The sequence below is a fragment of the Crinia signifera genome, chromosome 4 (genome assembly GCF_055691185.1).
Source record: "Crinia signifera chromosome 4, ASM5569118v1, whole genome shotgun sequence".
Classification (NCBI taxonomy): domain Eukaryota; kingdom Metazoa; phylum Chordata; class Amphibia; order Anura; family Myobatrachidae; genus Crinia; species Crinia signifera.
This window is the reverse complement of record NC_139220.1, coordinates 17,531,652-17,548,323: the sequence shown is the minus strand read 5'-3', so window position 1 is coordinate 17,548,323 and position 16,672 is coordinate 17,531,652. Positions and strand designations below refer to the sequence as shown.

Here is a 16,672-nt window from a genome sequence, read left to right as displayed (position 1 = left end):
TATATATATATATATATATATATATACACACACATATATATATATATATATATATATATGTGTGTGTATATATATGTATATATATGTATATATAAAGACAAAGAAACAGAGTGCGCTTATAAGTGAAGGTACACAGCTTATTCCTCACATTTGTTTAAAACATTTATTCAATAAAAGCCTTAACAATTCGGCTCATATAAAATACACAAATACATATAGTCTTTTTGAAGATAACAATTGTCGTAGTGTACAATCTTTCCAATGTAACAACTGGCCCAACGCGTTTCGTCACCTACGTGACTTCCTCAGGGGCACTTGGCAACTTGGTAGACAACGGTACAATTGCACTGTAAATAGTAATACAATATGTCAAGGAAAATATGTATCACATTTCACAAAATGATGAATAGTAAAAAAAGGAGATGGAGAGGACAAGAGAGAGACAAGATCCAAAAATCATTAAAACAAACATCGGTATTATCCATAAACCGATGAGCTTAAAATAATCATAATAGAAATTCAAACCTCACTTTAATACAGCGGGTTACTAGTATGATAGAGATAAGTAAAATCCTTATTTTTTCAACCAGCAATACAGGAAACAAAAACCTAAATACACTTGAACACGATTTTCTATAAGGTATATAGAGTGATCATCATTAAAGTACTTTGCATATTATCCACTCAAATAGCATTTAATACCATATACATATACCTTTAAAGAAAAAAAGAAATAATAATAAGGAGGGTACCTTTATGCAGTATCTCAAAAAGAGTGGGTACAGAAAAATAGTTTTTTTGCAGGAATATATCTGGATGGAGAAATTCATAAGATCTGGGGGTTAGAATCCAAAATTCCCCCTCCAATCCAACATACCACCACCAACACCAAATATGAGTGGGTTGTAAAAAATGGTACATTTAGGACTTACATTTTACCAGTTAACAGCGCTCTTGTTAAGGCTGGCCCATACAAATAAACAAAGTTTTTGTCCTAGTTTCACTGAGTACACCCACTCAGTGGCAGATATCCACATCCAAGTCAACTTCAAATACAAACATAAAAACCTAATCAGTTGAATTACATAGTGGGGAAACCTATATAAGACAGTGATTACAAGCAGGAGCATGGTTGGCCCAAAAAAAGGAAAGAAAAAAAAAAAAAAAAAAAAAAACACAAAATATAGGAAAAAAACATCAATACTTACACAATGCTGTGTGACCAGGAAGTAACCTCTAGTGTATTCAATGGCAGAATGACAGCCTATACCTAGATGGAGCTATATATAGGTCCAGACCAAAAACGTCACTTCCTGTATGTCATTTAATAGAGGGCTAATCCCTTTAGAATTAGTAATATCCCACAGCAAAACACAACAATATATATATATATATATATATATATATATATATATAACAAAAGAAATACCCTTTCAATGCGCTAGAATAAATCTGTCGGGGCAGCAACTCTATTTATCCCCCCTGTTAGTGGGGGAGGTGGAAGAAATAGAGAAAAGAGAAAAACAGAGTGCGCCCCTAATGTAAATTCCACCACCAGAATAAAGCCAAAAACCAATGATCAATGGTAATTACAGCATAAAATCTACAATTTTTGATTTAATACAACATTTATTAAAAACATGCAGTTTTCATCTTTGCAGTTTGATTCGTACAGAAACAAGGAAATGCACATATATATGTGTGTGTGTGTGTGTGTGTGTGTGTGTGTGTGCGTATACCGCACCGATCACCAACGATCGCCAGCCCCCCCCCCTCCCACCCGGCAGCCCCCCTCCCTCCCACCCACCCGGCTGCCGCAGCGCCAGCACCCCTCCCACCCCCCCGCCAGCCGCAGCGCCAGCCCCCCTCCCAAAGCTGGTGACCAAAATGGGGTCACTTGTGGGGGGGTTCCACTGTATTGGTGCTTCGGGGGTCTTGCTAATGCGACATAGCACCCGCCATTCATTCCACCACCAAAAATCACTCCTTCCCTTCTGAGTCCTGCCATGCACCCAACTGGTATTTTTTGGTCACATGTGAGGCATTGCCGTACCCGGGAGAAATTGGGGCACAGATTTTGGGGTGCTTTGTCTCCTTCATTCCTTGTGAAAATTAAAAATTTTGAGCCAGAACTGCATTTTTGTGTAAAAAATTTTTTTACACAAAAATGCAGTTCTGGCTCAAAATTTTTAATTTTCACAAGGAATGAAGGAGACAAAGCACCCCAAAATCTGTGCCCCAATTTCTCCCGGGTACGGCAATGCCTCACATGTGACCAAAAAATACCAGTTGGGTGCATGGCAGGACTCAGAAGGGAAGGAGTGATTTTTGGATTTTGCAGCACAGATTCTGGTTGAATGACCCCCGAAACACCCATACAGTGGAACCCCCCCACAAGTGACCCCATTTTGCAAACTACACCCCTCAGGGAATTCATCTAGGGGTATAGAGTACATTTCAAACCCCCCGGGGTTTCACCAATTTTGATACAACTGAGCTGTGAAAATGAAAAATAATTTTTTTTCATTTTCACTGCCCAGTTGTACCACAATTGGTGAAACCCCTGGGGGTTTGAAATGTACACTATACCCCTAGATGAATTCCCTGAGGGGTGTAGTTTGCAAAATGGGGTCACTTGTGGGGGGGTTCCTAACTTTTAGCATCTTATGGTGCCTAGAAACCTACATGGTGCCTAAAAAATAATCTCATAAAAAGGAGGCTCCAAAATCAAGTAGGTGCTCCTTCTATTATGAAGCCGGTGGTTTGGTCACCGTGCACACTAGGGCCACATATAGGATATTTATGAAAACCAAAGAATTGGGGGAATCAATTTTCAGTCACATTTCTCTAGTAAAATGTACTGTGTTCCTTAGAAAAATGTATTAAAATTGCAAATCTGCAAAAAAAAAAGAAATTTTGAAATTTCACCTACACTTTGTTTTAATTCCTGTGAAACACCTAAAGGGTTAACAAACTTCCAAAATGCTGTTTTGAATACTGTGAGGGGTGCAGTTTTTGAAATGGCATCATTTATGGGGGTGTCTCACATACAAGTCCCTCAAAGTCACATCAGAACTGAACTGGTCCCTAAAAAAATCAGTGTTTGAAATTTTCTTGAAAATTTGAGAATTTGCTATTCATATTGTAAGCCTCCTAGTGTCCCAAAAAATTAAAAGGAAGTTGAAATAATGATGTCAACATAAAGTAGACATATGGTCTATGTTAGTTATTCACTATTTTGAGTGGTAAGATTATTTGTCTCACAAGCAGAAAATTTAACATTTTGCAAATCGCTAAATTTTCCATTTTTTCACGATATTTTGGTATTTTTCACAAAAAAACACAGACTGTATCGACCCAAATTTACCACTAATTTGAAGTACAATGTGTCACAAAAAAACAATCTCAAAATCACTGGGATAAGTAAAAGCAAAAAAAAGTTATCCCCACTTAAGTGAGACATGTCAGATTTGAAAAAAAGGGCTCTGTCAGGAACGCAAAAACTGGCTCTGTCAGGAAGGGGTTAAAAAATACTCTGCTGCCTGTATACCGTATCTGTGGATGATGCTGGTATACAGGCTCTCCACATCGCAGGTAATGAGCCAGGTATGTTGATCTAGAGTGATGTTTTGTATTTTATTAAGGACATCCATCGTGTCTCGTACATATGAGGGCAATGATGTTACGAGTCTCCTCAGATGACAATCCACGAATTGACTGGCTTTTTCTGTTAATCCACCCATGCCAGACACAATGAGTCTCCCCGGTGGATTGGTCTCACTTTTGTGTACCTTGGGGAGTAAATACAAGGTAGGTATTTTTACATGTTTGACCTCAAGGAAATCATACTGTTTTTTGGTAATGGTACCATCATTTTTTGCTCGCTCTAATATCTTTTGGTAGTATTCCAGATAATTCTCAGTTGGGTTAAACGTGAGTTTTTGGTAACACGTCCTGTCCCCTAATTGCCGATCAATTTCTTTTTTGTATTGGTGTCTAGGCCATAACACCACGTTTCCCCCTTTATCGGAGGGCTTAACTATGGTGTCGTCCCACTCTCTGATTTCTTTGAGAGCTTGGCGTTCTAAGGTGCTCAGATTGTCTTCAAATAGGAAAGGTTTTTTGTTATATTCAATCTGGTCCAGGTCTTTGCTCACCATCTCAAGGAACACTTTAACTTGTGGGCAAATTGAGAAGTCTGGCAGGAATACAGATTTCTTTTTAAGTGTTGAAACATTTGTGTCGGCAGAAGCAGATGGATTAGTGTCAAGTAAATTCTGTTTGGTCTTCATCAGCCAGATTTTCTAGAATTTCCAAAATACCAATGTCGCACTGATCAAAAATTTGATCAATCCGTGGTTGTAGAGGATCATTGTCATTTAACAAAGGAGGTTCTGTGTTGGAAATTGCGTCAGTTCTTTTAACAAAAAACTTTTTCAATAAAATTTTTCTCACATAGAGATTCAGATCTTTTTGGTATTCAAAACGATCCAGCGATCTAGTGGTTTTTCATGTGGTTTTTCAAATGTTTTATATTTATGATATGCAAATATGTCCATGCATGTATTTATTAAATGAAAACACATAAAAAAAATATATCCCGCAAATATTTTTCACACCATTGTATGTAGCCGATTTGTGTTTGCCAAACCCGGCTGGTCACCCACCCAGCAGCACTCTTGGAGGAGAAGCTCACACAAGGCTATGGAGAAAGTGGTCATGAGCAGGACAGAGCTGGCTCACTCCCATTCCCTGCCATAATTGCATGTTGGTAATACTGTTGGTAATACTACCTAATAATGCAGCGCAATCGTTTAAATAATTACACACTAAGAGAAGCGTGGGCAAGAAAATATTAAGATTTCAGTGTCCCCCTAGTGGCAACTAATAACTATAATTATTCTGCTCACAAGCCAGGAGCTGCTCGGTTCTTACAGCATGGGAAGAGGAACGAGAGAATGGAAATCCTTCTTTATAACAGTGAGCGAACAAATTATCAATGTAATACATTGATTGCATCAAGTATAACAAAGCAATACAAATTCAATTCGAACATGGCATACAATGGGGTCTATAAAATTCTATATATATCATATATGCTCATTGACTTCATCAGCATAATCTCTATGACTCAATCATGGGAGATAGACAGATAGATAGACAGATAGATAGAAGATCCCAAGCCAGAGGCGCAAGGAGGGAGATTAATATGGTAGAAGGAGGGAGAGAGAGATGAGAAGAAGAGGGGAAGAGAGAGTAGAGATGATAGGGAGAGAGAGAGCAATGGGGAAGAGAGAGTAGAGATGATAGGGAGAGAGAGAGCAATGGGGAAGAGAGAGTAGAGATGATTGGGAGAGACACAGCAATGGGGAAGAGAGAGAGTAGAGATGATTGGGAGAGAGAGAGCAATGGGGAAGAGAGAGTAGAGATGATTGGGAGAGAGACAACAATGGGGAAGAGAGAGTAGAGATGATTGGGAGAGAGAGAGCAATGGGGAAGAGAGAGTAGAGATGATTGGGAGAGAGACAGCAATGGGGAAGAGAGTAGAGATGATTGGGAGAGAGACAACAATGGGGAAGAGAGAGTAGAGATGATTGGGAGAGAGAGAGAGCAATGGGGAAGAGAGAGTAGAGATGATTGGGAGAGAGAGAGAGCAATGGGGAAGAGAGAGTAGAGATGATTGGGAGAGAGACAGCAATGGGGAAGAGAGAGTAGAGATGATTGGGAGAGAGACAGCAATGGGGAAGAGATAGTAGAGATGATTGGGAGAGAGAGAGAGAGCAATGGGGAAGAGAGAGTAGAGATGATTGGGAGAGAGAGCAATGGGGAAGAGAGAGTAGAGATGATTGGGAGAGAGACAGCAATGGGGAAGAGAGAGTAGAGATGATTGGGAGAGAGAGAGCAATGGGGAAGAGAGAGTAGAGATGAGTGGGAGTGAGACAGCAATGGGGAAGAGAGAGTAGAGATGATTGGGAGAGAGACAACAATGGGGAAGAGAGAGTAGAGATGATTGGGAGAGAGACAGCGGTGGGGAAGAGAGAGTAGAGATGATTGGGAGAGAGACAGCAATGGGGAAGAGAAAGTAGAGATGATTGGGAGAGAGACAGCAATGGGGAAGAGAGAGTAGAGATGATTGGGAGAGAGACAACAATGGGGAATAGAGAGTAGAGATGATTGGGAGAGAGAGAGAGAGCAATGGGGAAGAGAGAGTAGAGATGATTGGGAGAAAGACAGCAATGGGGAAGAGAGAGTAGAGATGATTGGGAGAGAGACAGCGATGGGGAATAGAGAGAGTAGAGATGATTGGGAGAGAGACAGCAATGGGGAAGAGAGAGTAGAGATGATTGGGAGAGAGAGAGAGAGAGAGAGCGCAATGGGGAAGAGAGAGTAGAGATGATTGGGAGAGAGACAACAATGGGGAAGAGAGAGTAGAGATGATTGGGAGAGAGAGAGCAACGGGGAAGAGAGAGTAGAGATAATTGGGAGAGAGACAGCAATGGGGAAGAGATAGTAGAGATGATTGGGAGAGAGAGCAATGGGGAGGAGGGAGAGAGAGAGAGAGAGAGAGAAGAGACTGATGGGTAAAGGGAAGAAGGGAAAGACAAAGCGATAGGATAAAGAGAGAGAGACAAAGATTATAAGGGGAGCGACTGATGGGAAGGAGAGAGAGGGATAAGATGTGAGGGGGGAAGAGAGTGAAGGTGGGAAGAGGGGGAGAGAGTAGGGAGAACAAGTAGAAGACAAAGAGATATCAGAAAGACTGAGAAATACTGTAAGAGAATGACGGAGAAGCGAGTGAAGGGAGTAGGAGTGGGAGAGAGATTGGAGCAGAAGGAAGACAGGTGGATGGAAGAGGGGTAGATAGATGAGAAGAAGAGTGAGAGACAGGGAGAAAGTGATGGGGAAATAGATGATGAGAGGAAGAGAGAAATAAAAGGTGGTTAAAAGTGAAAAGAGAGACATGGGAAGAAGGGGGCGGGGCAGGAAGTGGTGGGGAGAGAGATGGAAAGAAGAGATTTGGGGTAACTCAGTAACATGGGTAATACTCCTTCCACCTGTCCGGTTATGTGATATGAAACTCCATAAGGGATTTTTAATTAAAATCTGACCCTTCAGCCCATGTGTGCTGCCTTTGTGCAGTTGTGTACAGTTAGTGTGTGCGTGTTTGTATGCTTGTCGTGTGTCTGTGTGCACAAAGCTACGTCAGGACAATAACTTGGTGCTAAGCCTGGGGGACATGAAGGACACACAATGCTGAATATTAATGTGTCATTAAAGTCCAAGCAGCCTTGTCATTCAGCGATACACAATAACACCGCCACCTGCTAAATTATTTACAGCCAGGTAGGAAAAACAACATCCAGACCATGTGGGGGGAGGTGCCTGCAGTTGAGTTGACTACTGCCAGTGGGCCAGATGCACTAAGCTTAAAAAGTGATAAAATGGAGAGTGATAAACAGCCAGCCAATCAGCTGATTCATTGGTTGTTTATCACTCTCCATTTTATCGCTTTTGAAGCTTAGTGCATCTGGCCCAGTGTGAGCACAGTGTGTTGGCATTTACTGCAGGAATATGGGTGCGTGACCTGCACTGCGGCACTGTATACTGTCGTTATATCAGTTTGACTCTTTCATCAATTGTTTCACAGTCATCAACTGGGCTGCGCTATTTACATAACGATTATTCGTTATCTTCCGTTTATGCCGGCACTCCAATTATTTTCAAATCAACTCAGTCGGTGCACTCCAAACAATAAACCATATTACTCCAATGACAGAGGCACACGGACTCCAAATTCAATGAAACAGCAAGTGTATTGGGCAATACAGCATCAAGCGCTTTTGGGGGATGACACCGCCGTCCTCAGGATGATAGCCCCAACAGACAATTGGACAAACAGGACAAGTCAGACAACAGGTTGGATTACACTTTGTCTGTTGGGGCTATCATCCTGAGGACAGGGGTGTCATCCCCCCAAAAGCACGTGATGCAGTATTGCCCGATACACTTGATGTTTCATTGAATTTGGAGTCCGTGTGCCTCTGTCATTGGAGTAATATTATTCGTTATCGATATCGTACCAACGGTATCCATGACAAAAGGCCGACACGCACAATGGTCAACATGGCAATGGTGGCCACACGAGAAATGGTTGACACCTTTGACGGCGTCTGGGAGAGCAGCACAAGAAGCTACTCTTGAACGGGATATAAGTGTTTATCTGATTATTAATAAAAATATTTTTTATCTCATAGAAAAAACGCAGTAAGGTAAAGTTAGTCAACACCATAAAACATCCATACCTTTGTACATACAGAAATACATACATACATATATACATATTGGGCCTTTTTCAGATTTCATCGGTACTGCGCGCATTCGCGCGCAGTACCGATGTTGTGCATCTGCGCATGCGCAGGCGTGTTTCTGCGCATGTGCAGACGCATGGTGCGTGCACCCACGGCGACCTTTCGGCAGCGAGGGGGGGGGGCGGAGATGGGCGGGGAGCGCCGGGCTGCCCCATTACCATATGGGAACGCCCAGCGTTCCATGGGCGTTTCCATGAGAACGCTGGGCGTTCTCATGGTAATGAGGCAGTGACGCGGGTGTGTGGGCCGGGTAGCTGACATCACCGGATGTCAGCTGCCCGCCCATATCACGCCAGCGTGCACGCTGAACTAAGTAACTCAAAAGTCACTTATATAAGCGTGCGCGCTAAACATCATTCGATGGTCACCGACCATCGAATGATGTGGGCGGACACCCCAGCAAAGCGAATGGATGTTTATGCAAAACATCCATTCGCTGCCCCTGCGGGCGAAGCCGCACTTTGCTGGGGCGGCGGGGGGGGGGCGTGCGTTCGCCGGGCGGGGTTTCAACCTGAATAACCCCCATAATGTAACTAGTAACCGACAGAAATGAGCTTCCTAACCACACATTCTCCCACCTCATGGTAAGATGCCTGTCTCTTCTTGCAGGCAGCTGCTCTCTGGTCCAGTGTTTCGATTCAGCACTCAGATTCACACACACACAGCAGCAGACTTGGCTGAATCATGCCCAGCAGCATTACTCTGTCCCTTATACTGTATGTTGTGACTGCACCTCTCGTAGAATCGTATTGTACACATGGGGCCTTATTCTGATCGGTGCGGCCAAACGTGCGTACGTTCACTATTAACGTATGCTAGCCGTACGCGGCCGTTGGGGTTAAGTCCACCCACAAATCAGCCGCATACGTACGGGCATAAACAACGTAGAAGGGGAGTGGCGTACAAATGAGCGTACGCCAACGTACACGGACGGGCCAGCCCTTACACTCCGACAACTGGCGTACAACTGAGCGTACGCCGCCGTTTACGGACGTCTCTCGTCCGTCTTCCCACCGCCTTCTTGCGGAGATCTGAGCGTACGCCAGCTTGCACGGACGGGTCCCTATTGTTTTCAATGGAAAACTCAGCTTATGTCACCGCTCGTGAGAGTGAGCGTACGTCCCTGCACGCTGGCATACCCTTCACATATATGGACCTGCAAATCTTGCCTTTCAACTACAAATCAGACAATTAATTAATTATTCTAATTGTTATTCAATTATTGTTTTCTATTAACTCAATTGTCTACCTTAATAAAGACCCTAATAAAACAACATTTTAACCCTCATTACATGTATATTTGTTATGTTCTAATGTGGCATTTTAATCACTATCTATGTGTCCCCATATTGCTGTTACTTTTAAATCAAGTTATGTTGGTGTTTCTGTATATGTACTAAATTATGTCCATAATTAGTTTGTCCAAAATGTGTAACATGTATACCTACCCTGATGTTAACATTAAACATTCATGCATTTTCACTATGTGTTCTTTAACTCAAAAACACACAAATTCACACATCAATGGTTACCCCTCACCTCAAATTACAAATATAACTGACATTACACATCTGTATGTACCTGCCCTTACAAACCATGAAACATATTTATGATTAACAACACAGGCAACTTCTAACTGTACATAAACTTTTATTGTAACAAAACTGAAGGGGGGCGGGGGGATTAAAGTAGGGCCTCCAATCGGGCAAACAAAATATTTAAATAGAGCAGGGTTAAAAAAATCTCCCGCATAACTTCGCCAACATCATCCTGGTGCTGTTCAGTGTCTGTAGTGAAGGGATAAAAAACAAAAATTAATATATAACATACACAAATGTTTGTTGTATTTGTACATAATAAAAAGTTGTGAGTTATGTGTGAAGGCCACATACATTTTTAAACTACATTGAAGATGGGTCTGCTGTAAACACAGTACTAAAAAATAATATGTTAACACACACATACTGTACATAGTAAATAACATTAATTAAATTACTCCTTCTTGGATGAATGTATGCTGTATCCTAATTGGTAGTTTGGTTTTGGGGGACTGTCCTCTAACCTCACAATTAGGCTGTGCTATTTAAGGGTTATGACATTGTTGCGGCTTAAGCACTCCTTACTATTTTAAATTTAGGACATTGCTGTACAAATTATAGGCCTACAGCTATGTTTGTAAAGCATGCATCCGCATGGCCTCACACACTATGAACAAAACAATCTCTACATTTATGTTGCACATCATGCTGGGAACTGGAGTTACCCAACACCTGGAGCCACATAACTACAACACCACTAATGTCGGATATCTCATTGGATGTACTGTTATGTCAATTATTCAAGGGGTGAGGCATGGCCACACTCCAAAAAACCACCAAGGGGACCCTTGTTCCTGGAGAAGGACAGGCCACACCTCATGGTCGCCCTGCAGTGATATGTTGCAACTAATGTTGATGTTGGATACACATATGTGGTTGTTGTGATTGTTTATGTGTAGAAATGTGTAGGTAAACATTAGACACATTATTTACTTACGGCTACTTGAGCCATCCTGGTCGCCGCTGGTTGGGTGTGCGGTGGTTGGGGGGGTCAGGAGCAAGGTGGATGGGATTGGCCTTTGGATGCTGCTAGTGGGTGTGAGTGGGGATTGGAGAGGTTTGGGGGTGGGTGGTGGAGAGGTGTAGGGGGGTTGGAAATGGGGTGGGGAGGGGGTAGGGGTAGGGGTGTGGGTGGGGGTAGGGGTGGGGGTAGGGGTGTGGGTGGGGGTAGGGGAGGGGGTGGGGGTAGGGGAGGGGGTGGGGGTTGGGGTGGGGGTTGGGGAGGGGGTGGGGGTTGGGGAGGGGGTGGGGGAAGGGGATGGGGAAATTGTGTGGGCCCCAGCTTGACCCATTGTCTCCTCCTCCTCCTCTTCCTCCTCCTCTTCTTCCTCCTCCTCTTCCTCCTCCTCCTCTTCTTCCTCCTCCTCTTCCTCCTCCTCTTCCGGCTGCTCCTGGGCTGCCTGGTCCCGGGCTGCCTGCTCCCGGGCTTCTATGCGGGCTCTTGCCCGTGCTGAAATGTTTATGTTGATGGCATAGAAATCGAAGATTGGGTTTCATAAAAAAGGGGGAAAGAAAAATTCACATTAGTCATGCTCATAACCTTCCAAATTATCATTGCTGTTATATTTCAGACATTTATCATGCAAACTAATTGATATGCTACACCCAAAAACTGAGCAACTACTTAAACCCCCCCTATACACCCCATATACACCCCCTATACACCCCCTATACACCCCCTATACACCCCCTATACACCCCATATACACCCCATATACACCCCCTATACACCCACATACTCAGGAACATATTTATAAAAAGTACAGAAAACATTTGCAAAAAAACGCAGACATACTAGTAATAAAAACTTACATCGGGCAATATGGCGGCGAAGTGAGCATAGCAACACTGGCTGCCGCCGGCGCAGGTCAGACCAGCGCCGCTCAACTTGCCCCAGGCTTCTGCGGACGCCGGTCGTGGAGTATATTAGGCGGCGGGCAGCAGTATACGCCCGCCGCTTGTCCATATTTGAAACATATGGGCCCCTGGGCCCCAGGTGACGGTCCATGACCTCAACCAAGGCCAACAGCTCCTGGGTCGAAAACGGCCTAGCCCTGGTTGAAGTCATAGTGGCAATGGCGCAGTTAATAATTGCAGGTACATATATCACTTTTGGTGCTTGCTGATTGGTCTAAAAAATTGTTTGTTTGGTATTAACTTTATTAATCCTTCTTACATTAACAAACTGGATGCGAATAGAAACTTACGCGGACCGTTCCGATATACACAGACCAAAACCAACAGCATGCATTCAATGTATAGAGAGGAACTGTATATACAGTGTGCGGAAAATAATACACGCAACCGTCTACTTATAAATACGCTGCTTAAAGGGGCACAATACACCCATTTCCATGGAGAGACGTACTGTATATACAGTGTGCATAAAAGAATACACGCAAGCGTCTACTAATAAATACGCTGCTAAAAGGGGCACAATACACCCATTTCCATGGAGAGACGTACTGTATATACAGTGTGCATAAAAGAATACACGCAAGCGTCTACTAATAAATACGCTGCTAAAAGGGGGCCCAATACAACATGTTGGTGTATGACAATTTCAGACTCATTACATATGTAAGGAAAGCATTATAACGTGATGTTTTGAAATGTGACTCACAAAGCATACACGAACTCCAACAGATACCAGCTGACAACACTCATCATTGGAATGACAGGTGCACACATTTCACGATGCAGAACACAATGCTCCACAACCTGTGTATGTGCATATACAGGTGATTGATCAGGTGCGTGGAGACCTGCGTAATTTAAGCGGCACTTATCGGCGGGAAATATCGGCGTAAATTAGCAAGTACATTGCGGGGAAAAATATACGCCCCCTTGTTCATGGCGGGAGATTAACATATAAATATTCAGTCAGATGCAGGCCAGAATTGCTGCAAACATGTCTAACTCAGACGATTCCGCAGCTGAGGACGCTCTGCAGAGAGCACAAGCAGAATCCCTGCTTGAAGCATTACAGAAGAGGGAACAGGAGCGGAGAAGGAGGGCTCAAGAGAGAGGTAGCCTGCAAGACCAAGCGGGCCCCTCACTAACAGGCCCTGTTCAACCTCCACCAGCTCCACAAGGGCCAAGCAACCAGCCAGAACAAGAGGTTGCATCTCTCCAAACAGGTGTGACCCAGCAGGTGCATGGTGAGAGAACTGGGGCCACCAGAAAACGAGCTGCAACATCTAGGGTGAGGACTGAGCAGGATACCACCTCCAAAAAGAGAAACCCTGCATTTGTAGAGGCAGAATTAAGAATTTTAGTGCCCAGAGCACGTGAATGGATAGAATTGCCAATCAGGAAGCCGGGTGCCAGTGCAAGGAGAAACCTTTGGGACAAGATAACAGAGGAAGTGAACCAGGTGTCACCAGTGGTCAGAGATTGGCTATCGGTGAAGAAAAGGCAAGTGTGTTTGTCCCCCTGATAATGTCATATGTGTGTACATATGTTACATGTATGTTTTGAGAATAATAGAAAGGTGTGTTTGTAGATAGTGCTACACTTCAATGTCACATGTGAACACAACCATGTCTAATAACCCACATTGATATATGAAACATGCACCATTGGTGTGATGTGAGGTTATGGGCACAGTTCTGCTCATGTGAAGTATGTGAAGTATGTGATGGGACAAGAGAAAGTGTGTTTTGGAAAGAGTTGTTGTAAAGGTGCCCATACACGTTACAATTATTGTATACAATATTGTATACAATATCGCATCTCATAGCATATCGGTTTAGCGATGAGTACAAAAAGTATGTGCAGCACATACTTTTTGTACTAGATCTCATCTAATCTGATCTCATCGCAAAACCGATATGCTATGAGATGCAATATTGTATACAATAATTGTAACGTGTATGGCCACCTTTACATGTTCCATATGATGCAACTGAAACAAGAATGAGCAAACTGTGCACATGTAGCTGGTGAGAAACTACACATCCCAGTATGCCATCCCATAGTTAAATGACTCCATAATAACCACACTGTCAAGCTATGGTGGAATGTGTAGTTTCACAACAGGTGGAGGTGCCTAATTTGGCCAGGGATGATGTCATTTCTGCATAGTGATCTATGTATGTGCATTTAGTGGCCTAATGAATGAGATGAGACACTGAAATGCCTCCTAATGGAGACATTAATGTGTGTGTGGGACACATATGGATAAAAAACATAAGATCACCCACACTAGGAAATGTAACGTAGTCATGATGTTCACTAGCACAGTGGTGCACATATCTCATGGTGATATTTGTATTTTTAAACTTGTAGGTGGACCGACTTCAAAAGTACACTGAAGAGGAAGATGACTGACCGGTACAACCACAGCATGTCCACCGGGAGAGGTCCTATGCCCGATACTTTGGAGTATACCCCCCTGGAGCAGGACGCCTTGGACGTCATTGATGTGGCCGAGGTCAGGGGGATCTCCAATATGGACAGTGAGCTCCCGGCGGAGGTCTTTGATGCTGCTTTTGATGGTAAGTCACAGTAATGCATTGTATTTTGAAAGAGATTTTTTAGTGCGTATGTGATGGTGACATTGTTTTCAATTATTATCCTAGCAGAAGCAGAAACCCAGGATGTACCGGCAGCATCTTCCTCTGCAGAGCCACAGGTGGAGCAAGTGGTCCATCCTCCACCAAGAAGACACCCCCAGACCCAGCCACAGGAGACATGGGAAGAGAGCATGATGGTGACGCTGGAGAGGATCGAGCAGCAAGGGGTGGATGCTGCGCTCCGTCAGCAGCAGATTGGGGAATTTTTGGAGGATTGGAAGGCCACAAACAGGCAGCAGTGTGAGGCCTTCAACCGCATTAATGACACTCTGGCGGCTGGCATGCAAAACATTGGCCAACACCTCAGCCGCCTGAATGACATTCTTGCGGAGCTGCTGCCCACCGGCAGGTCCCTAAGGGACAATCCCCCATCTGCTGCCCCACCCCAAGCTGCTCCCCAACCTTCCACCTCTGCTGACCCTCCTGTGTCCACTAGGGGAAGACGCCGCAAGCCATCTGACCCAAAGGCCCCTGTCCCCAAGGCCCCATCTAAAAGGGGGAGAAAAGGGCCCAAATAATGAGACCTGGTTCACTTCCTCTGTGGTTGGACCCCAAATGTTTAAATTGCACTGGACATCCACTTCCTGAGTTGGCCATCTATCCATTTTCGTGCCATGGGCATTAAAGTTCTTATTTTGACCTCTACAAATGCAGGATACATTTTTGGTGGTGTGTATCTTGCTTAGTATTCACCCTGGTTGTTGCAGTACGTATTCTGGTGTCCCCATTTCTTTCACCATTGCATTTGCAGGGTAACACATGTTTGGAGATATGCAACCTCTTGTTCTGGCTGTTTTTTTTTATTTTTGTGTCTATTTTATTTGTTTATTTGATTTATGACATGAAAGTGTCTACTAAGCTGTGATGCTGAACAGCAAATAAATTTATTTTACCAATTAAAACAAAATTGTTGTATGTGTAATTTCTTGTGTGAAACAAATACTAGATTTATGTGTACTTACTGACCAGGGTATTTTTGAACATTTGTTGAAGTGTGGTCGAAGTTTCCCATGTGTAACCCTCTCCATGGTCATTCCCATGTTCCTATCCAACTTTTCCCTGCTAATTAGTTTGTGTCAGCACATGTGCAGAGCAACTTAATAGGTGAGAAAGCAGTTTGTGTGCAGGTGAGGTAGCTCCTACAGTAGTAGGTAAAAGCAGGTCCAGAACAATGCTTTCCTCATGGAGTGGGTGAGGCAGACAAACAAGGGTCAAAAGGTACATTTGTGTAGGAATGCATATGTGTCCTCCCTAAAAAAAGATGTGTGAATCGGCCAAACATGATAAAATTGCTTGTGAAGAAACATGTATAAGTTTTTAAATATATATGATTTTACAGTGTCATAAGCAGATGTAGGAATCCTTTGTTAGAGAGATGTGAGTGCAATAATGTGAGTGGTGGCATCTTACATCCAGAGTGTAGTAAAATCCAATTCATATCAGATCAGATAGTGGTACAGTTCTGTATTTTGGGTACTATACAAAGATTGTGTGCAAAATAGTGGGCATGGGCTTAAAACATTGCTGAAACATCCTTTGTAGGTGTTAGATGTGGTTTATGTTATTGTATCCTAAATGCAAAACCTATGTTTGTATTAGAGTGAACACGTTGACACATGTCGACTTGTGTAGATTGAGTGTGCTACTGTGTAAAGTCTATGAAAGCACGTAGTGAATGTGTGTAACTGTTTAGCAATGTAGATTAAGTGTGTTACTGTGTAAAGTCTATGAAAGCACGTAGTGAATGTGTGTATAAGCATTGCTTATTACATTCAGGTGTATGTGTTTGAGTAGTAATCAGCGTAAATTAGCAAACCCAGGCGCACGCAGGCATGCGGTATCTGTAGGGGTGGTTTGAGATGGCGGTTGGCGGCCGCCTGTTTTGTGTCCGAAATGAACGGTGCCTTAGTCGATCGTGCGGTAGTAGCACCGCTCATTTTTGGTGCACACCCCCGTGTACGCCCATATTTACGCCCATTTTCCCTCATTATTTCGGCCGCTCCCCTCTTCACACCCCTATGCCGCCACCAATGCCCGTACACTCGCGTATAGGTTTTTTCGCACGTAGAGGCCCGTCCGTAAGCGTTGTGGAGTGTTCGCGCCTGCGCATTAGCGAATGTACGCATGC

At 43.5% G+C, this 16,672-nt stretch overlaps 1 long non-coding RNA gene across 1 annotated transcript in view; it reads right to left on the bottom strand.

Annotated features, from left to right (window-relative positions):
- Positions 1-224: 224 nt before the first annotated feature.
- Positions 225-16,672, bottom strand: part of LOC146072241 (uncharacterized) — a 45,965-nt gene continuing 29,517 nt past the window's right edge. Inside the window, exon 3 of the long non-coding RNA XR_014473000.1 lies at positions 225-347. This is a non-coding gene — a long non-coding RNA (uncharacterized LOC146072241). The remainder of the gene's footprint in view (positions 348-16,672) is intronic.